Below are 22,757 nucleotides of genomic sequence, written 5' to 3'. Positions count from 1 at the left end.
CACTCCATCAATACAGTCATTCATTCTCTTTCTTTGTTCTTTCTTGTTTCTAATTTCTTGTTCAACCATTTTATTTTTCTCAGAGTTCACTCTGTGATGATACCATTTCATAAGCTGGACTAAATTCATAATGATGTCATTCACTGCACCTGTGCCCCATTTCAAAACTTGTTTTTTTACTTGTTTTTTCGGTTTTGGGTCCAACTGGTGGAGCTTATCAGAAATATTTTTCAAAACAATGGAATTCTGACATCTTGGTGCGTCTAGATTCAATGAGTAAACATGTTTTTCCATTCCAGTATCAGATTTCACAACTCCATTTTGTACTCCAATAATTCTTCCAGCTACAATTCTAGTAAACAAGTGTCTTATTTTGACTCGACCATTTTGTAAACTTTCCTTAGCAAAGTCACAAAGCTTACTAAATCCCTTCCAGAGTTCTCTGAGTAGGGTCAAAGGTCCTTTTGGCCTGTAACTGAACACAGGTTCCAACAAGTTACCCTTCACTGCCTTCTGAATCGAATCTCCAACAATAAATAAGAAGAGGGGAACCCCCTCGTCCCAATTTTCCTCATTCCTCACACAATGATGTCCACCTAAAGGCATACTGTAAGCCATGTTTAAAATTTCAGCCCTGTAACCTTTCAAAACCACCCCGTGACTTGCAGGCACTGTGGCTGGTCTCCACTTCCTCATCAACACCCCATCTTCAAGGTAACATCCCACTGACTCTCTCTGAACCTCCTCTCCTGTGAGAGCCATCTCCCTTTAAGCCACCGTTCCAGAATCTCACTTCTGTTCCTCGATACATTCCTTTCTCAACAAAGGCAAACCTTTCTTATACACCTTACCCTTATCAGCTGTATTACCCTCCAAATCCTGCTGAAATCTGGAAGGTGGACAAGTCTGTGACACATCATAATTTAACCCTTTGGTCTTGCTATCACAGGTCTCAATAGCAACTTTGCTCATCAGCGGAATTGCTGAAACACTCTTATCTTGGAGAGCTGTCATCATGCCTCCATTGTTCATTAAACTCAGTACCATCATCAGGCTGATCAGAATCATGTATACATTATGAAAGAGACCAAATAAACTGCCCATCTGATTACGATCTATACTTCGACTTGTATCCATAGCAACTTCCACTCCAAACCCACAACAATTCTTCTTCCTCTCCATAACATCACTCTGAATAACAGAATGACCTTGCAGGAGCTGACTTCCAAATGTCCAAACAAAATGCAACACAGCAGCACATCCTGTCTCAGCAGGCATTTGTCCTGCAAGCAGGGTCAAAGGTCGCGCAACCAATCCAACCTTTTCCATCACTTTATCCAAAAGTCCAGGAACAGCACTTTTCCGATTACTTCCAGCTTTTAAAACATGGTCTACTACAATGACTGAGAATCCTCACATTCCACTGGTACCAAGGTTAACCCCTTATCCACTGAACCACGTCCATCTGACACACAAAAACTGCATTCCTTTCCAACCAAGTCAGACACCTCAGACCTTAACTGAGTTTCAACACAAGGTTCAGGACCCTGTGAATCCACAGGTACTTCAACAAGCTGAACACATTCAATCGGAACACCTGCCTCTTCTGGGCTGTCATCACTTGTCCCAGTTTCAAATTCAAGGTCGTCTCGAACCTCCCAGCTATTCTCTGGCAAACTTCCTTCTGGAGTTAACTTAACCTCGTGGGTTAAAACTTCTTTGTCTGCTTTTTTATCAAACCCCCTCAGGGTGGGGCATCCTCTGCCACTGGGTATGCCCTTACCTCATCAGGAACACAACTTTTAAATTCATCACACGAAACGAGCCCTTCCGAGCTGTAAAAATCATCAGGGTCCGACACTAAACCTCTTTGCTGCAACCTCTCCCTTTTAAACTGTCTCTGCCTTTCTGCCACGTGATCTTCACGTTGCCATTTCTCCCTCTCGAGCTGTCTCTGTATTTATGCCTCTTTAGCCTCTTGGACCCTTCGTCTCTCTGCCTCTCTGACCTCTCTCTCGAGCTGTTTTAATTTCAGTTCATGCTCCCTGTTTACTATTTCCAACAGAAGCTGAAGCTCATCCTCAGTAGATTCACCTTCCATGAACAACTCTAACGCCTCCTCATCAAATGTTCCCTTGTCTATATAATATTCAAATATTTTTCTTTGAATTTCTACTTTACTCACACCCTTCTTTACCTCAATTCTCAATTCTTTAGCAATGTCCCGCAACTCATACTTTTTAGCAAACTTCAAAGTCACCAGGTCTGGTGATTTCAGAAAGTCTCTAACACCCATTTCTGCTGTGTTTCCACACAACCAAATCAAAAGTGATTTTCCCCAATCAATTCAAACCAGCCTCCCGACCAATTTGTTCATATCGCGGACGCAGGCCCCAATTATGTCACGTACACCGTGACGGGGATAAAGAACCAGCAGAAATAGAAATCACGTTGGAGTTCAGTATTGCTATAAACTAACAATATTTATTAGTAACTATGCAATACAGTAATATAAATGTAGATAAATCAAACAGGTTAGCAATGATTATATATAAAAGTAAGTGTGGAATATATATATATATATGTATGAAAAACCAAACTTCTTTAAGTCTTGGGGTAAAAAGATGCAGTCTTACGATGTTGAGTAAAGTTCAGTTCAGTTCAGTTCGTGGTATTTAGTTGAGTAGTGATGGAGAGAGAGAGAGAGAGAGAGTGAGTTGAGTCTTCAGGTGAGCTGATGCCGTTGATCTTCTCGTCGTCCTCCGAAATCCTTTACAAGTCACCAACTGTGAATTTAACCGGGGGACCCGTCTTCCTGTGGTGGAGTTATCACCCCAGCAAGGGTGGACACATAGACAACTCCCCACCAATGAACCCCTTCTTCACACGGTGGAATAGCAATTTGGATCGATCTGCCTGATCGATCCTCTAAAACCCACTTTCTCTGCAGGCACAATAATGCTCATTCAGTGTCCGGATCATGTGTCTGAGGTCTGTATCATCTGACCTCCCATTTATCCCACCAGCTGAACATCACCTGTCATTCAAAGAGTCCCTCCTTCCTTTGTCTGTGAAGAACTGCACAAGCAGGCAACAAGTCCTTGGAAGTAACATCAATAACCTGCTGAAAATCACAACATCAAATGTCCATTAAATAACACCGCCTTCAGTCACCATAGCAACCTTCGAGCTGCTCGGTGCTGTCTCCAACTCCAAACTCAGTAAAAATCCAGAGTTACTTCCAATGACTTAAAGTGACAGTCCAACTGTTAATCTTAGTCTCTCTCTGTCTCTTTTCAAAAGCAACATATCAGTGGTAAGTAACTCTGTCTCTCTCTCCTTTCCAAACAAACCATCAATGATAAATGTCTCTCTCTGTCTCACTTCAAACAGTTAATAGGGGCACTCCTGGATCCCCTCACACTTGATATTTTCAGATGTATTGCCTAACTTTTAATTAATTTGTTAATTAATTAAAATGAGATGCATTTTTATCTAACTGCATTGTTTTCAGTTTAATGAACAACAATTGACTTTGGTTACTGCTTCATTCTCCACTGCCTGACAACGTGCAAGCAGAAATACAAATTCAAAGCAGGAGTGAGATACTTGTGTCCTCTTTGCCAGCTATTAACATTAATGGTGATCCAGATGTGGCCTCAATTTTCCATTTTCCATTGCTCTGTTGCTTATTATGAACGTTAGTTTTGGTTTAAATTTATTCAAAGAGAGCTTCAAACATCTTTGAAGGAAAAAAGTCCCAAGGACTGACAACTCTCTGAGAGAGAAATATGTTGTCTAATTAGTTTCAAATGAATAACGGTCATAGAGTAACCTGAGTTATGGAATATAAAGTCATTTCCGCATTTACTCTGTCATCTCCTCCTGCTCTTCCAAATCCAAAAGAAACAAGACTAGATTGTCCAGCATTCCCCGGAAGACAATCTGCCTGTTCCATTCAATATCCCAGTAAACCTACTCTGAACTACTTCTAATAAAAGGAAAAAATGCAGTGGAAAAAATGCAAAGGAAAAAATACACGGGGAAGATGAAAGAAAGATGAGCTTTATTTGTCACAAGTACATCGGAGTATTGAATGACAATGAATCGCGCTGTTTGTGTCAATGACCAACACAGCCCGAAGATGTGCTGTGGGCACCGAACAAGTGTTGCCATGTTTCCAGTGCCAACATAACATGCCCACAACTCACTAACCCGGACCCGTTTGTCTTTCGGAATGTGGGAGGAAACCGGAGCATCCAGAGGAAACGCAGGTCCTCACGGGGAGAACAGCGGCAGGAATTGAACCCCAGTCTTCCGATTGCTGGGGCTGTGAAGTGTGAAGTTAACTGCTACATTACCATGTCCCCTGGATTGCATCCTTCTCTTTGCAATAGTCTCAGACAAAACCAAAGTATTTTTAAACACTGGGAACACAATTGTTTCAGAATAGATGTCATCCTATTGCTAAGAAGCTTATTTTGCCCTTTGCAATGAGGGTTTTTTTTTGCTGAAACCTTAACTCATGCAATGCTTATCACTGAGTTTGACTATCCCAATATATTCCTGGGTGGACATTGTTCTTTAATCTTGTCTGTAGAGACATCAGCAAATCCACACTGCCGAGAAGCTGTGAGGGTCTCAGGGAAGGGATTCAGTCCCTATCCAGTCAAAGGAAACATCAGCGAGTTTGCTCTGGGGAGAAGCTGTTCACCTGTTCAGACTGAGGGAAGGGATTCCGACCCTCATCCAGTCAAAGGAAACATCAGTGAGTTGACACTGGAGAGAGGCCATTCATCTGTTCTATTTGTCGGGAGGCATTCATTCAATCATCCCACCTACTGGCACCAGTCAGATCACACTGGGGAGAGACTGTTCACCAGATCTGAATGTGGGAAGAGATTCACCCGGTCATCCAACCTTGTTGTGCACAGCCAAATTCCCACTGGGGCGACATTTTAAATAAGCTTATACTGGATATTTCTCCATCACAGTTGCTGAGTCCAGAGTTATGTTCAAAACTGACTGTTGGTGCCGAGGTCAGCAAATATTGCTGCTGTCCATCAAACTCAGCAACTTATTCAAATATATTTGCCAGTGTGACCTTGGCCGTGGCTCACCAGGGTGGGTGACTGACTGAATCCCGTCCCACAGTCTGAGCAGGTGAAAGGTCTCTCCCCAGTGTGAACTGACTGGTGTACCAATACCGGTGAGATGATCGAGTGAATCACAAATGGAACGGGTGAATGGCTTTTCTCCGGTGTAAACTCAGTGGTGTCTCTGTATGCTGGATGACCGAGTGAATCCCTTACAACAGTTGGAGCAGGTGAGTGGTGTCTGCCCAGTGTGAACTCGCTGATGAGTCAACAGATCAGACGACCGAGTAAATCACAACAGTCTGAGAGAGACTGGGGATGAGAATTCAGTCTGACAGAGACAGGGGATGATATCTTCAATCTGGCAGGGACTGAGTGTGAGAGAAACCACTGTCTCATCTCCAGTCTCTGACAGATGGAAGATCTCATCCTCAGTGTCTCCCGGACTGAAGGACCCGTCCCCGACCGGAGGTCCCGTCCCCGGTCTCTCCCGGAGCGGACTTCCCGTCCCCAGTCTCTCCCAGACCGGACGTTCCGTCCCCGGTCTCTCCCGGAGCGGAGGTCCCGTCCCCGGTCTCTCCCGGAGCGGAGGTCCCGTCCCCGGTCTCTCCCGGACCGACGGTCCCGTCCCCGGTCTCTCCCGGACCGACGGTCCCGTCCCCGGTCTCTCCCGGACCGACGGTCCCGTCCCCGGTCTCTCCCGGACTGAAGGTCCCGTCCCCGACCGGAGGTCCTGTCCCCGGTCTCTCCCGGAGCGGACTTCCCGTCCCCAGTCTCTCCCGGACTGACGGTCCCGTCCCCGGTCTCTCCCAGACCGACAGTCCTGTCCACGGTCTCTCCCGGACCGACGGTCCCCGTCCCCGTCCTCTCCCGGACTGACGGTCCCGTCCCTGGTCTCTCCCGGACTGACGGTCCCCGTCCCCGGTCTCTCCCGGACTGACGGTCCCGTCCCCGTCCCCGGTCTCTCCCGGACCGACGGTCCCCGTCCCCGTCCTCTCCCGGACTGACGGTCCCGTCCCCGTCCCCGGTCTCTCCCGGACCGACGGTCCCCGTCCCCGTCCTCTCCCGGACTGACGGTCCCGTCCCTGGTCTCTCCCGGACTGACGGTCCCCGTCCCCGGTCTCTCCCGGACCGACGGTCCCCGTCCCCGTCCCCGGTCTCTCCCGGACCGACGGTCCCGTCCCCGTCCCCGGTCTCTCCCGGACCGATGGTCCCCGTCCCCGTCCCCGGTCTCTCCCGGACCGACGGTCCAATCCGCTGTCTCTCCCGGACTGACGGTCCCATCCCCAGTCTCTTCCGGACTGACGGTCCCATCCCCGGTCTCTCCCGGACCGACAGTCCCCGTCCCCGTCCCCGTCCTCTCCCGGACCGACGGTCCCCGTCCCCGGTCTCTCCCGGACTGACGGTCCCCGTCCCCGGTCTCTCCCGGACCGACAGTCCCCGTCCCCGGTCTCTCCCGGACCGACAGTCCCCGTCCCCGGTCTCTCCCGGACTGACGGTCCCCGTCCCCGGTCTCTCCCGGACTGACGGTCCCCGTCCCCGGTCTCTCCCGGACCGACAGTCCCCGTCCCCGTCCCCGGTCTCTCCCGGACCGACGGTCCCCGTCCCCGGTCTCTCCCGGACCGACGGTCCCCGTCCCCGGTCTCTCCCGGAGCGGAGGTCCCGTCCCCAGTCTCTCCCGGACCGACGGTCCCGTCCCCGGTCTCTCCCGGACCGACGGTCCCGTCCCCGGTCTCTCCCGGACTGAAGGTCCCGTCCCCGACCGGAGGTCCTGTCCCCGGTCTCTCCCGGAGCGGACTTCCCGTCCCCAGTCTCTCCCGGACTGACGGTCCCGTCCCCGGTCTCTCCCAGACCGACAGTCCTATCCACGGTCTCTCCCGGACCGACGGTCCCCGTCCCCGTCCTCTCCCGGACTGACGGTCCCGTCCCTGGTCTCTCCCGGACTGACGGTCCCCGTCCCCGGTCTCTCCCGGACTGACGGTCCCGTCCCCGTCCCCAGTCTCTCCCGGACTGACGGTCCCGTCCCCGGTCTCTCCCAGACCGACAGTCCTGTCCACGGTCTCTCCCGGACCGACGGTCCCCGTCCCCGTCCTCTCCCGGACTGACGGTCCCGTCCCTGGTCTCTCCCGGACTGACGGTCCCCGTCCCCGGTCTCTCCCGGACCGACGGTCCCCGTCCCCGTCCTCTCCCGGACTGACGGTCCCGTCCCCGTCCCCGGTCTCTCCCGGACTGACGGTCCCCGTCCCCGTCCTCTCCCGGACTGACGGTCCCGTCCCTGGTCTCTCCCGGACTGACGGTCCCCGTCCCCGGTCTCTCCCGGACCGACAGTCCCCGTCCCCAGTCTCTCCCGGACCGACGGTCCCCGTCCCCGTCCCCGGTCTCTCCCGGACCGATGGTCCCCGTCCCCGTCCCCGGTCTCTCCCGGACCGATGGTCCCCGTCCCCGTCCCCGGTCTCTCCCGGACCGATGGTCCCCGTCCCCGTCCCCGGTCTCTCCCGGACCGACGGTCCAATCCGCTGTCTCTCCCGGACTGACGGTCCCATCCCCAGTCTCTTCCGGACTGACGGTCCCATCCCCGGTCTCTCCCGGACCGACAGTCCCCGTCCCCGTCCCCTTCCTCTCCCGGACCGACGGTCCCCGTCCCCGGTCTCTCCCGGACTGACGGTCCCCGTCCCCGGTCTCTCCCGGACCGACAGTCCCCGTCCTCGTCCCCGGTCTCTCCCGGACCGACGGTCCCCGTCCCCGGTCTCTCCCGGACCGACGGTCCCCGTCCCCGGTCTCTCCCGGACCGACGGTCCCCGTCCCCGGTCTCTCCCGGACCGACGGTCCCCGTCCCCGGTCTCTCCCGGACCGACGGTCCCCGTCCCCGGTCTCTCCCGGACTGACGGTCCCCGTCCCCGGTCTCTCCCGGACCGACGGTCCCGTCCCCGTCCCCGGTCTCTCCCGGACCGACGGTCCCCGTCCCTGGTCTCTCCCGGACCGATGGTCCCCGTCCCCGGTCTCTCCCGGACCGATGGTCCCCGTCCCCGGTCTCTCCCGGACCGACGGTCCCCGTCCCCGTCCCCGGTCTCTCCCGGACCGACGGTCCAATCCGCTGTCTCTCCCGGACTGACGGTCCCATCCCCAGTCTCTTCCGGACTGACGGTCCCATCCCCGGTCTCTCCCGGACCGACAGTCCCCGTCCCCGTCCCCGTCCTCTCCCGGACCGACGGTCCCCGTCCCCGGTCTCTCCCGGACTGACGGTCCCCGTCCCCGGTCTCTCCCGGACCGACAGTCCCCGTCCCCGTCCCCGGTCTCTCCCGGACCGACGGTCCCCGTCCCCGGTCTCTCCCGGACCGACGGTCCCCGTCCCCGGTCTCTCCCGGACCGACGGTCCCCGTCCCCGGTCTCTCCCGGACTGACGGTCCCCGTCCCCGGTCTCTCCCGGACCGACAGTCCCCGTCCCCGTCCCCGGTCTCTCCCGGACCGACGGTCCCCGTCCCCGGTCTCTCCCGGACTGACGGTCCCCGTCCCCGGTCTCTCCCGGACCGACGGTCCCCGTCCCCGGTCTCTCCCGGACTGACGGTCCTGTCCCCGGTCTCTCCCGGACCGACGGTCCAATCCGCTGTCTCTCCCGGACTGACGGTCCCCGTCCCCGTCCCCGGTCTCTCCCGGACCGATGGTCCCCGTCCCCGGTCTCTCCCGGACCGACGGTCCAATCCGCTGTCTCTCCCGGACCGATGGTCCCCGTCCCCGTCCCCGGTCTCTCCCGGACCGACGGTCCTGTCCCTGGTCTCTCCCGGACCGACGGTCCAATCCGCTGTCTCTCCCGGACTGACGGTCCCATCCCCAGTCTCTCCCGGACTGACGGTCCCCGTCCCCGTCCCCGGTCTCTCCCGGACCGATGGTCCCCGTCCCCGGTCTCTCCCGGACCGGACGTCCCGTCCCCGGTCTCTCCCGGACCGACGGTCCCCGTCCCCGGTCTCTCCCGGACCGACGGTCCCGTCCCCACTCTCTCCCAGATTGAGGATCCCATGACCAGTCTCTCCCAGGTCTCATCCCTGCTGAAATTTCCAACATTTTCTGTTTTTATTTCACCATGACTGTCTGGGCCCAGGACATGTGGTCGGGGGGTTCAGGCAGCCATTGCTGAACGATGGAGCTGAGTGGCTCAGCAGGAGGACCGGCTAAGCTCCAGCTGCCAGCATGGGACGGTAGGGCCAAATGGCCTGGACCACAGCCTTACTGATGTAATTCCAGTTCCCACTGAATCCCTCCCAGAATGTTCCCGTTTCTCCCATGGATGGCCGATGTGGAGGGGAAGTTGATTGTCCCTACCCATGCACGGCCTATAGGGGATGTTTCTCACAGGAGAGGGTGATGGATCCAGTCCATGCACGACCTATGGGAGAGGCTTCTCACAGGGGAGGCTGGTGGTCCCAGCACATGCACGGTCAAGGGGGGTTGTTTCTCATGGTGGATCCTGGTGGTCCCACACGTGCAATGTCAATGGGGAAGGTTTCTCACAGGGGAGCCTGGTGATCCCAGCACATCCACTGGCAATGGAGGAGGTTTCTCACAGTGGAGGTTGGTGATCCCAGCACATCCACTGGCAATGGGGGAGGTTTCTCACAGGGGAGATAGTGATCCCATCACATCCACTGGCAATGGGGGAGGTTTCTCACAGTGGAGGTTGGTGATCCTAATAGATCGATAGCCGATGACAGTGGTTTCTCACAGGGGAGGGGGTTGTCCCACCACATCCATTGCACATTGGGGAGATGCCTCACAAAAGAGGGATGTGGGCCCTCACCATCCACGGCCGATGTGATGAGGTTTCTCAACAGTGGATGGGGGAGGTTTCACTACACACCCTTAATTAGTCAAATATTGCAACTTATTGCAACACACAGAAATTACTAGAGGAACCAGCAGGGAAGGCACGTCCATGGAAAGGAGAAACAGTCGCTATTTTGGGTCAAAACTCTTCTTCAGCACTTTCCTGTCTCTGCGCACGCAATAACGTAGCTATTTTGACACCCGGCCAACAACTGAAACCATGTTTGATGAGAAACAGTAATAATTACAGTGTTGAAAACCAACAGTCACTGTTGAACTTCACTCTGCACTCAGCAACTGGGAAGTTTAAATATCCAGCAGGCTTCTTATTTCAAACAGGAGACAATCTGCAGATGCTGCAAATCCAAGTAACACAGACAAAATGCTGGAGGAAGTCAGCAGGCCAGGCAGCAGCGATGGAAGCGTACAGTTAACATTTCAGAACCAGCCGATTTGCAGGACTAATGTATACATATATAACACTATCCATGGTGGGCTGGTGGGAGAATGGGCTGAGAGCAGACATGCGGGAAATGGAAGAGATGTGGTTCAGGGCAGCATTGATGGTGGAGGAAGGGAGGCCTCTTTCTTTGATGAAGGAGGACATCTCCTTCATTCTGGAATGAAAAGTCTCACTCTGACAGCAGATGTGGCAGAGACAGAGGAATTAAGAGAAGTAACAGGGTGGGAACAGATTTAGTTAGGGTAGCTGTGAGAGTCAATGGGTTTACAGTAGAAATCAAAGTATAATCTGTCTCCAGGGATAGAGAGAGATTGAGGAAGGAGAAGGAAGTGCCAAAAAATAAGCCAGTTAAATTTAAGGGTAGGGTGGAAGTTGGAGGCAAAGTTGATGAAGTCGTCTAGATTCGCATGCGTGCAGGACGCAGCACCAATGCAGTTGTCAGTGTTACGTGGGAAAATTGTGGGTGTGATATCAGTTTAGGCTTGGAACAGACTGTTCCACATAGCTGACAAACAGACAGACATAGCTGGGACCCATGTGAGTCCCCATGGAAACAACAGGAATTCTGCAGATGCTGGAAATTCAAGCAACACACATCAAAGTTGCTGGTGAACGCAGCAGGCCAGGCAGCATCTCTAGGAAGAGGTACAGTCGACGTTTCAGGCCGAGACCCTTCGTCAGGACTAACTGAAGGAAGAGTGAGTAAGGGATTTGAAAGTGGGAGGGGGAGGGGGAGATACAAAAGGATCCAAAATGAAGCCGCACTCAGGTTGGAGGAACAACACCTTATATTCCGTCTGGGTAGCCTCCAACCTGATGGCATGAACATTGACTTCTCTGGCTTCCGCTAGTGCCCCACCTCCCCCCCCCCCCCCGCCGTACCCATCCGTTGTTTATTTTTATGCACAGATTCTTTCTCTCAATCCCCTTTTTCTCCCTCTGTCCCTCTGACTATACCCCTTGCCCATCCTTTGGGTTCCGCCCCCCCTCCCGTCTTTCTTCCCGGACCTCCTGTCCCATGATCGTCTCATGTCCCCTTTACCAATCACCTGTCCAGCTCTTGATACAGAACTATCACTTCCAATAGTTCTGTATCAATTCTCCGTCAATTCATCAAGTCAGATGTCAGACGCAGAGAATCCCTGGAGCAATCAATCCTGATGAACTGATCTCCAGTGAATAAATGCTGGTGTGTTGTCAACACCCCGGTTCCAGTCGATTTCACTGAATTAAAAACGTAATTTCAGAGACAAAGCACTTTTCCAGCTGGGATGAGATACTTCTTCATCTCCAAGGATCAACAACTGATATATTGGAGTCACAAAGGAAACATCTGGTCACTCCTTGAACGTCTGGGCAGAGTGTGGCTGTGTTTGAGATTGCTGCACACAAATGATTTTTGCTGTTTCTTGCTTGTAAAAATAATTACAAAAGGAAGGATTGAATTTCGGGATACACGGTCATGAACTTTGGTGGAAAAAATAAAAGTGTAGACTATTTTCTAACCGGAGAGAAATTTCAAAACTGTCAAAGAGGCTTCTGAATCCTGGTGGAGGTTAATTTGCAGGTTGAGTCGGTGGTGAGGAAGGACAACTAGCGTTCATTCATTTTGAGAGGATGAGAACATAAAGCAAGGACGCATTTCTGAGGCTTTACAAAGAACTGGCAAGGTCTCACCTGGAGTACTGGAGCAGTTTTCAGCCCCATATCTAGGAAAGGATGTACTGACACTGGAGTGGCTCACCGGAGGTTCACGAAAATGATAATCCAGGAATGAAAGTTTGTCATATGAGGAGCATTTGATGGCTCCGTGCCTCTACTCACGGGAATTCAGAAGAATGAAGGGGGCATCATTGAAAACCTATCAAATGTTGAATGGTCTCGATAGGATGGCTGTGGAGAGGATGTTTCCTGGGGTGGGCAAGTCAAAAACTCGATGAACCAAATGGCCTAATTCTGCTCCTCTATCTTATGGTTGTATTTCAGATGAGGTAGTTTTAGCCTCTTTGCTGAGATCTGACATCATACTGTTACAACTGGGGGAAAACGTCATCCTTTAACTGGGCACAGTGCCGGCATCTGGACTAACCATCAATTTCTCTGACAGTCTTCCTCTCCGTATAAAATTGGGACATTTCTGCCCGTCTGCAGGCTGTTACCTGGCTCAGTTTGATTCTCTCCATTGCAGTTCGTCACTGTTCTCTCTCAGCAGAGCGTGTGTACGGCGGCACAGCAACTGAAATGCTCCCATGCAGATCGCATTTGGTGCTGCATTTATGGAACTTTCTTTCACATAATGTTAATTGAAGGTGCTGTGCAGTTTTCAGGCTGTGTTAAAAAAAAAAATCCTGCTCACACCAATGGTCACGTCACACAGCGCTGCGAAGAGCCCGTGATATTACACGGCTCATCCTGGAGACTTTCCGATTACGTTGACCCAGCCAGCCCAGGTGATTGACGTTGGCGAACCCATTGATGGCAATGCCAATGAATATGAGGGGGGTGGGGCGGTAGTTTTTCTTATTCTCACGTTCTGTGATGTGAAATCTACAGATCACCTGTTACCCAGGACAGAACAAGTTCTCACGGGTAGAAAGGTCCGGAACAAGAGGAGGTGGAACTAAAGCTGATGGAAGGATTTTGGGTTTCTTTCATACATCACCAATTGACATTGTCACTGACTGAAAGGTAAACTCTTCATCTGAGTTTAACTGGGAACAGTATTTTTGTTCCGAGTTCAGAATACCTGCATCCTTTGATCTGATTCTGTGTGGTACATACATGTATACGAAACGATTATGTATGCAATCTCAGTGTTTGGGCAATATCCTCCCACACATCCCGTCTTTATTGTTGTGCATTGCGATGGAGACACAAGTACAATGTTTACTCCCTTGGATGTAAGAATTAAAACTTTATGATTATTTATTATTATTATTAGATAGCTATAGGCAATGTCTGCAAATCCCATCCGCTCCCATTCCCTACACATGCACTTCGAAACACGTCTTTGGCAGGTAGTGTCACCTGTGGCTTACTCTTGAGGGGGGTGCAGTAGCTTTTCCCAGTGCAGTGTCACATTTTGTGATGTGAAATCTACAGGACACTTGTTACCCAGAACAAAGGTGTTTGATATCATTGTGTGCCCAGTGAGAATAGTACAAAAACCTCCTCACGGGTAGAAAGTTCTGGAACAAAAGGAGGTAGAACCAAAGCTGATGGAAGGATTTTGTGTTGTTTTTCATACAGCAGTAACTGGCATTTTTACTGACTGGAAAGTAAACTCTTCATCTTAGTTTAACTGGGAACTGTATTTTTGTTCCAAGATCCTAATATTTGGATCTTTTGATCTGAGTGTATCTAGTACATACCTGTATAAAAGCAATTATGCATACAATCTTAGTATTTGGGCAATATCTTCCACATTTCCCGTCTTTATTGCTTGTACATTGTGATGGACACACAAATAACGATGTTTACTCCTTTGGATGTAAGAATTCAATTTTTACTATTATTATTATTATTATTATTGGATAGCTATAGCTCAGCAATGTTTGCAAAACCCTTCCGCTCCCATTCCCTACACCTGCAGTTCGAAACACGTCTTTGCACAAGCGCAGAGGGCGCAGGTAGGGTGACCTATGGTTTACTCTTTACCCAGAAGCCCCCACAATCGAGAGACCCTTTTATTCGCTGCGGTTCCAGCGATGCGCATGCGCCATAGGAATGGCTGTGACGGTAGCGCCAGCTCATCGTCAGCAGAAAGCTTCCCGGGGCTCTCGTTCCTCTTCATGGGTCGACTGAGTCGTGGTGGCGGTACGAAACCACCTCTCTCACCTCAGAACCATTTCCATCCCACCCATCCTGAGGTCAGAGGGGTTAAAATTCCGCCTCTAAATTTGTTTTAACATTGATTTATTTCTAATTTTAAAAGTTACCATTTCCATGTGCCGATGGATGTTTGTCTTTCGGAGCAGTTCTGTCTGAAGTTGTATACTCTGATGGGATTTACCCCGGGTGGACCAGGTGGGAGTTACGGTACTGTCTCTGGAGAGGACGGAATAGGAATGAGAGTGGATATCCAGCTCCGAGCTCACGAGGACCAGACCGACGGAGTCCACCCCTCGCCATAAACACCTGCCACTCAGTCGAGCTGCCTTTGGGGCCGATATACTCTCCCTGGCTGTGCCAGCCACAGGATTAAAGATAGCCCATAGGGATTGTGGAGATGGCTTGCGGGTATGTCCACGTTGGAGAGTAGGGGGTGGGTCACATTAAAGGCCATTTGAGATCTGACACTGCCCTCCACAAAGTTTAACCCACCCACAACAGGGATGCCCCTGAATGGGGTGGATTCCAAACGGGTAGTTCCTCATAAAGAGCCAGTGCCAACCGGAGGCCAGGATCCTGGTGCTAGGTTAGTGCCAGCAGAGAGCACAATGTGCGCCCCCAGTGATTGACGCACAAACTGCATCTATCGGCGACTGGGGGAACCAGTCAAATTCTGGAACGGATGGGCAGAGCCTGCTGGTGTCAGACAAGGAATCATCCTCTGTTCTGGGAGGTCTCGGTGCCAGTGTGTTCATATAAACCTAGAACACATTACATGCCCTTCGGCCCACAATGTTGTGCTAACCATGTGTCCTACTCAAGAAACCGCCTAGAATTACCCTACCGCATAGCCCTCCTTTTTTCTAGGCTCCATGTACCAATCTAAGAGTCTCTTAAAACACCCTATTGTATTCGCCTCCTTCACCGTCACCGACAGTGCATTCCGCACACCCACCATTCTTTGTGTAAAAAACGTAACTCTGACATCTCCTTTCTGTAAGGGGTTCTTCTTTCATGTTACTTGCTGAGGCTAATAAAAATGACTTCTCTGTAATTTTAACTGCTGATGTAAGGGGTTCTCTGTAGCAGCATGTTTGGGTTATAATTAGTGATAACGGGTCTTGTATTCATTTGCTAACCGATAGGGACAGATGCTATTCTTTCTTGTGTATTTGAAAGCTATTGTTTGCGCGGGATTTGGGCAGAACGCGCCACGGGGATGAAGAGAGAAGACGCGCACGAAGAGATGCTGTGAGCTGGCTAGCGGAGCGGACCCCGAGCGGGGACTCGGAACCCGCGGAGTTCGGAAGAAATCGAATGGTGAACCGAGGATACTGCGTGAGCTCCAGCGAGTTCTTTGTGCAGGAACTGTCGAATTATTATTCTTGGCGCCTTTTTATTTTATAATTTGCTTCTCTACTAATCGCATATTTCAAGTAAGAGTTATAAAATCTTAATTATTTAACCGCATCCATTGTACGGCTTGTCATTAAGGGGTGCTGATGTGAAACAGAGGACACATCGCACAGCATTCACCCAACATTTTGTGTGTATGCGTCTACATTTCCAGCAACAGCAGAATCTCTTGTGTTTTATATGCGCATTTGTAAAGGGTTCTACGTTGGCATTAAACACGCGGATACTTTATTGTTTCTGGGAGCTGCTGAGTATTCTACGCACAAAAAAATTGAGGTATGGGCATGGAACCGGAGCTTGCAGAAACTTTTAATGGCGCCGTGATTACCCATAAAGCTTTGCGTAACAATTTTCCCTGCAGCACCGATCGAATGCGCAGGCGTCAGGGTTGCGGGTGTTCCCGAATAACGCGCATGCGCGCAGTACACAAAGGCCTCGGGGAACCGGCTCCAGGTAAGAGAGGGTTTGCGGGCGAAAGATATCAACACTGACTGCAGTACAATTGCTGTGGATTCCGGACTCCGTAGCCCGTAATCCCGGGACAGTGCTCTTGTCTTCCCTCTCTCTGAGCCCCACGATCCGTACCCGGAACCGGGGAGATTCCGGCTGATCAGGGAATGGGAACCGATGGATCTCTCAGACAGAGCTGAGCTCATGGAAACATAGAGAATAGGTACAGCAGCAGGCCATTCGGCCCTTCGAGCCTGCACCGCCAGTCAGTATGATCATGGCTGATCATCCAACTCAGAACCCTGTACCTGCCTTCTCTCCATACCCCCTGATCCCCGTAGCCACAAGGGCCATATCTAACTCCCTCTTAAATATCGCCAGTGAACTGGCCTCAACTGTTTCCTGTGGCAGAGAATTCCACAGATTCACCACTCTCGTGTGAAGAAGTTTTTCCTCATCTCGGTCCTAAAAGGCTTCCCCTTTATCCTCAAACTGTGACCCCTCGTTCTGGACTTCCCCAACATCGGGAACAATTTTCCTGCATCTGGCCTGTCCAATCCCTTTAGAATTTTATACGTTTCAATAAGATCTCCCCGCAATCTTCTAAATTCCAGAGAGTATAAGTATAGTCGATCCAGTCTTTAATCATATGAAAGTCCTGCCATCCCAGGAATCAATCTGGTGATCCTTCTTTGTACTCCCTCTATGGCAAAAATGCCTTTCCTCAGATAAGGGGACCAAAACTGCACACAATACTCCAGGTGTGGTCTCACCAAGGCCTTGTACAACTGCAGTAGTACCTTCCTGCTCCTGTACTCGAATCCTCTTGCTATAAATGCCAGCATACCATTCGCCTTTTTCACCACCTGCTGTACCTGCATGCCCACTTTCAATGACTGGTGTATAATGACACCCAGGTCTCGTTGCACCTCCCCTTTTCCTAATCGGCCACCATTCAGATAATAAACTGTTTTCCTGTTTTTGCCACCAAAGTGGATAACTTCACATTTATCCACATTAAATTTCATCTGCCATGAATTTGCCCACTCACCTAACCTCTCCAAGTCACCCTGCATCCTTTTAGCATCCTCGTCTCAGCTAACACTGCCACCCAGCTTTGTGTCATCCGCAAACTTGGAGATAATGCATTTAATTCCCTGGTCTAAGTCATTAATATATATTGTAAACAACTGAGGTCCCAGCACTGAGCCTTGCGGTACCCCACTAGTCACTGCCTGCCATTCTGAGAAGGTCCCGTTTATTCCCACTCTTTGCTTCCTGTCTGCCAACCAATTCTCTATCCACATCAATACCTTACCCCCAATACCGTGTGCTTTAAGTTTGCACACTAATCTCCTGTGTGGGACCTTGTCAAAAGCCTTTTGAAAATCCAAATATATCACATCCACTGGTTCTCCCCTATCCACTCTACTAGTTACATCCTCAGAAAATTCTATGACATTCGTCAGACATGATTTTCCTTTCACAAATCCATGCTGACTTTGTCCGATGATTTCACCGCTTTCCAAATGTGCTGTTATCACATCTTTGATAACTGACTCTAGCATATTCCCCACCACCGATGTCAGGCTAACCGGTCTATAATTCCCCGGTTTCTCTCTCCCTCCTTTTTTAAAAAGTGGGGTTACATTAGCCGCCCTCCAATGCTCAGGAACTAATCCAGAATCTAAAGAGTTTTGAAAAATTATCACTAATGCATCCAGTATTTCTTGGGCTACTTCCTTAAGCACTCTGGGATGCAGACCATCTGGCCCTGGGGATTTATTTGCCTTCAATCCCTTCAATTTACCTAACACCACTTCCCTACTAACATGTATTTCCCTCAGTTCCTCCATCTCACTAGACCCTCTATCCGCTACTATTTCCAGAGAATTATTTATGTCCTCCTTAGTGAAGACAGAACCAAAATAGTTATTCAATTGGTCTGCCGTGTCCTTGTTCCCCATGATCAATTCACCTGTTTCTGACTGTAAGGGACCTACATTTGTCTTAACCAATCTTTTTCTTTTCACATATCTATAAAAGCTTTAACAGTCAGTTTTTATGTTCCCTGCCAGCTTTCTCTCATAATCTTTTTTCCCCTTCCTAATTAAGCCCTTTGTCCTCTTCTGCTGGACTCTGAATCTCTCCCAGTCCTCAGGCGTGCCACTTTTTCTGGCTAATTTGTATGTTTCTTCTTTGGAATTAATACTATCCCTAATTTCCCTTGTCAGCCACAGGTGCACTACCTTCCCTGATTTATTCTTTTGTCAAACTGGGATGAACAATTATTGTAGTTCGTGCATGCGATCTTTAAATGCTTGCCATTGCATATCCACCGTCAACCCTTTAAGTGTCATTTGCCAGTCTATCTTAGCTAATTCACGTCTCATACCTTCAAAGTTACCCTTCTTTAAGTTCAGAACCTTTGTTTCTGAATTAACATGTCGCTCTCCATTTTAATGAAGAATTCCAGCATATTGTGGTCACTCTTACCCAAGGGGCCTCTCACGACAAGATTGCTAATTAACCCTTCCTCATTGCTGAATACCCAGTCTAGAATGGCCTGCTCTCCAGTTGGTCCTCGACGTGTTGGTTCAGAAAACCATTCCGCATGCATTCCAAGAAATCCTCTTCCTCAGCACCCTTACCAATTTGGTTCACCCAATCTACATGTAGATTGAAGTCCCCCATTATAACTGCTGTTCCTTTATTGCACACATTTCTAATTTCCTGTTTAATGCCATCCCCAACCTTACTACTACTGTTAGGTGGCCCGTACACAACTCCCACCAGCGTTTTCTGCCCCTTATTGTTATGGAGCTCTATCCATATCGATTCCACATCTTCCCGGCTAATGTCCTTCCTTTCTATTGCGTTAATCTCCTCTCTAACCTGCAATGCCACCCCACCTCCTTTTCTTTTATGTCTAACCCTCCTGAATATTGAATATCCCCGAATGTTGAGCTCCCATCCTTGATCACCCTGGAGCCAGGTCTCTGTGGTCCCTACTATATCATATTCATTAATAACTATCTGCACTTTTAATTCATCCACCTTGTTACGAATGCTCCTTGCATTGACACACAAAGCCTTCAGGCTTGCTTTTACAACACTCTTAGCCCTTATAAAATTCTGTTGAAAAGTGGCCCTTTTTGATTTTTGCCCTGAACTTGCTATCCAAATGCAAGGATTCAGAACACGGAGAAAGGGAACCAAATCTTTTACATCAGCTGTTAAGAAAATCACCTTTGTTCTGCCTCCAATCACAAACAAGAGAAAATCTGCAGATGTTGGAAATCGAAGCAACACATACAAAATGCTGGAGGAACTCAGCATTAGTACTCTTTTCCATAGATACTGCCTGGCCTGCTGAGTTCCTCCATGCTTCTTCTACCTCCTCTTGTTCTGGACTTTCTACCCGTGAGAACATGTTTTGTCCCACTCTCTCTGGGTACATAATGATATCAAACACCTTTGTCCTGGGCAGAATTAGCTTTCACATCACAAATGTGCCAGACTCCAATGAGACAGACTACTGCCCTTCATATTCATATTCTTTGGCATTGCCATCACTGAGTTCACCACCGTCAGTCACCTGGGCGAGGGTTCAGGGGAAATATTTACGTACAATACTGAAACTGGTGTTACCTGTGTGTATTGTGGCGACGGAAAAGTTACTGGAGAATTTGCAAGTGGGACGGAGTGGAGTGATATTTGGAAATCTGACTTTTTAAAGCATCATTTTGCAAGCAAGTCACATATGGACAGTGTGCAAAAGCTCTGGCGAGAAAATCCTTCATAACCCACTACAGGCCTGCTGCATAGGATGTGTGAGAGTGCGGATGAACTCGATCAAACCCAGAGGAGATCAGAGTTCCATTGACGGTGATTTGCTAGCTGTTGAAATGAATACCTCTATATATACAATTCAGTGTGCACATGTTGTTGTCACCATGCAAAAAATAAAATGCACATCGCAGGATTTTTGTGCCTACTGGTCATTACAAATTAGAGGAGACATTGATGGGAAGGTGGGGAGACCTCCAGTGTCCCTGACCGACAAGATGTGCATCCAGCTGCAGCTTGTAACCCTTCATTTTATGGAGTTGGAGCTGGAAATGGATGAATTCCGGATCATCCGGGAGTCAGAGATGGTGATAGATATGACATGAACAGAGGTGAGTTACATCCAGGGTGCAGGACACAGGAAACTGGGTGAGGGTCAGGAAAGGAAATGAGGTTATATAGCCATCGCAGAGTACTCCTGTGGCCATCCCCCACAATAACAGGTAGTCCACTTTAGAGATTGGCGGCCGAGGGGGTATTACCTGGCAGTGGAAAGTCAAAGGGGTGATACGTGATTTATTTGTTAGGGGAACAGAACTAGAAGGGGACTAATATCCTCGTGGTAAGGCTTGCTAGTGCCACCATTGGCAAGAACTAATCAGTTTGATGGCCTGGTGGAAGAAGCTGTCCCGGAGCCTGTTGGTCCTGGCTTTTATGCTGCGGTACCGCTTCCCGGATAGAAGCAGCTGGAACGGTTTGTTTTTGGAATGACTCGGGTCCCCAGTGATCCTTCAGACTCTTTTTTACACACCTGTCTTTGTAAATGTCCGTGATAGTGGTAAGTTCACATCTACAGATGTTTTGTTCCCAGAAATAACGTATAATCTATCATCCGTTGGCTTTTCTCTCTCCAGATCAAAAAAAACAATCAGAATCAGAATCAAGTTTATTAGATTCAACTTTATTGTCATTGTGCCGAGTACAGATACAAAGCCAATGAAGTGCAAATAGCATCTGACCAGAAATGCAAACAACAGTGTTCTTTACAAAATAACTGTGAATAAAAGAAGTGCTAGAGCACACAGATATAAAAGTACCGAGACAGTACGTTATCACCGACATGTGTCATGAAACTTGTAAACTTAGCAGCAGCAGTTCAATTCAATACATAATATAGACATAAATAAATAAATAAACATATCTTATTCATTACTCTTTATAGAGTATATGTATATTGATTAAATCTCTTGCCGAAAAAAAAGGAATAATGCCCAAGCACAGATATTTAAATAATCTTCAGTGATAGGTGAGGTACTGGGGGATTGGATGACAGCCAATGTTGTTCCGCTGTTCAAGAAAGGCTCTAAAATTAAATGAAGAAATTATCCGTCGGTGAGCCTGACATCAGTAGTGGGAAAGTTATTGGAATGTGTGTGCAGGAACCGGATATATAAGTATTTGTATAGATGTGCACTGATTAAGGAGAGGCAGCATGGCTTTGTGCATGGTAGGTCATGTCTAACCAATATTATAGAGTTTCTCTTTGAAGTTACCAGGAAAGTGGATGAAGGCAAAGCAGTGGATGTTGTTTACATCGACTTTAGCAAGGCACTCGACAAAGTCTCATATGGAAGGTTGGCCAAGAAGGTTCGGTCACTCAGCATTCAAGATGAGATAGTAAATTGGATGAGACACTGGCTTTGGGAGAAGCCAGAGTGTGGTAGCAGATGGCTGCCTCTCTGACCGGAGGCCTGTGACTAGTGGTGTGCCACAGGGTCGGTACTGGATCCGTATCTATATCAGTAATCTGGATGATAACCTGGTTCGCTGGGTCATCAGATTTGTGGATGACACCGAGATTGGTGGTGTAGTGGACAGCGAGGAAGACTACCATGGCCTGCAGTGCGATCTGGACCAGCGTGAATAATGGGCTGAGAAGTGGAAAGTGGAATGTAATGCAGACGAGTGTGAGGTGTTGCACTTTGGTAGGATCTAGGTCTTACAGTGACCGGTAGCGCACTGAGGGGTGCTGTAGAAGAAAGGGATCTGGGAATACAGGTCTATAACTCACTGAAAGTGGTGCTCCAGTTTGATAGGGATGGAAAGAAAGATATTGCCACCATGGCCTTCAGAAAGTAAAATACTGAGTACAGGAGATGGATGTTATGTTGACGTTGTACAAGACATTGGTGAGGCCTAATCTGGAGTGTTGTGTGCGGTTTTGGTCACCTACCTACAGGAAGGATGTAAAAGAGGTTGAAAGGGTTCGGAGAACACTTACAAGGATGCTGCCATGTCTGGAGGACTTGGGTTATAAGGGAAGATTGAACAGGTCAGGACTTAATTCCTTGGAATGCAGAAGATTGAGGGGAGATCTGATGGAGGTATACCACAATTATGAGGGGTATAGATAGGGTAAATGCAAGCTGGCTTTTACCACTGGGATGGGGTGGGACCACAACCGGAGGCCATGGGTTGAATGAGCAGCCAGCACAAGTGGTGCATGCGAGCTCAATGTCAACATTGAAGATGTTTGTATAGGTACCTGGATGGTAGGGGTACGGGAGTAGACAGTTTAAATAGTTCAGCACAAACTAGATGGGCCAAAGGGCCTGTGTCTGTGTTGTACTTTTCTATGACTGTGACAAGAACCTTAAAAAAGTACTAATATTCACTCAAAGTCCTTATAACAGCTGTGCAGACCAACCATACAGTACATCCGAGCAGGAGGTACTTACATGGCATTAAAACTATGGCACTTTAAATTAACAGTACATAAAAGAAAATCACAGCTGCACGTCAACAAAGGCTAGTTGTGTGAGAGTGTTTCGGTTACTGTGGGGCCAGGAACCCATGCAGCTCAGTGGGAACAGAGAATAATACCAATGGAGAGA

At 49.3% G+C, this 22,757-nt stretch overlaps 2 protein-coding genes across 13 annotated transcripts in view; one reads left to right on the top strand and one right to left on the bottom strand.

Moving 5' to 3' along the window:
* Nucleotides 1–22,757, bottom strand: part of LOC140185000 (uncharacterized) — a 435,439-nt gene that overhangs the window by 153,803 nt on the left and 258,879 nt on the right. The gene's annotated exons all lie outside the window — the stretch shown is intronic.
* The window catches only part of LOC140185234 (uncharacterized), a 46,139-nt gene that overhangs the window by 20,168 nt on the left and 3,214 nt on the right, over nucleotides 1–22,757 (top strand). For 3 of the 12 annotated variants that reach the window (XM_072238626.1, XM_072238628.1, XM_072238621.1), the window contains one exon: nucleotides 12,931–13,065. The exons of 4 other annotated variants lie outside the window; for them this stretch is intronic. The gene's annotated coding sequence lies outside the window, so the exon portion shown is untranslated. Of the gene's footprint in view, nucleotides 1–12,363; nucleotides 13,066–15,750; nucleotides 16,078–20,145; nucleotides 20,256–22,757 lie in introns of those variants that run through there. 5 more of the 12 variants (XM_072238622.1, XM_072238619.1, XM_072238623.1 and 2 more) reach the window with 4 other exon arrangements.

The sequence above is a fragment of the Mobula birostris genome, chromosome 20, assembly GCF_030028105.1.
Source record: "Mobula birostris isolate sMobBir1 chromosome 20, sMobBir1.hap1, whole genome shotgun sequence".
Taxonomy (NCBI): domain Eukaryota; kingdom Metazoa; phylum Chordata; class Chondrichthyes; order Myliobatiformes; family Myliobatidae; genus Mobula; species Mobula birostris.
The sequence above is the reverse complement of the archived record's forward strand: the minus strand, read 5'-3'. Positions and strand labels throughout refer to the sequence as shown.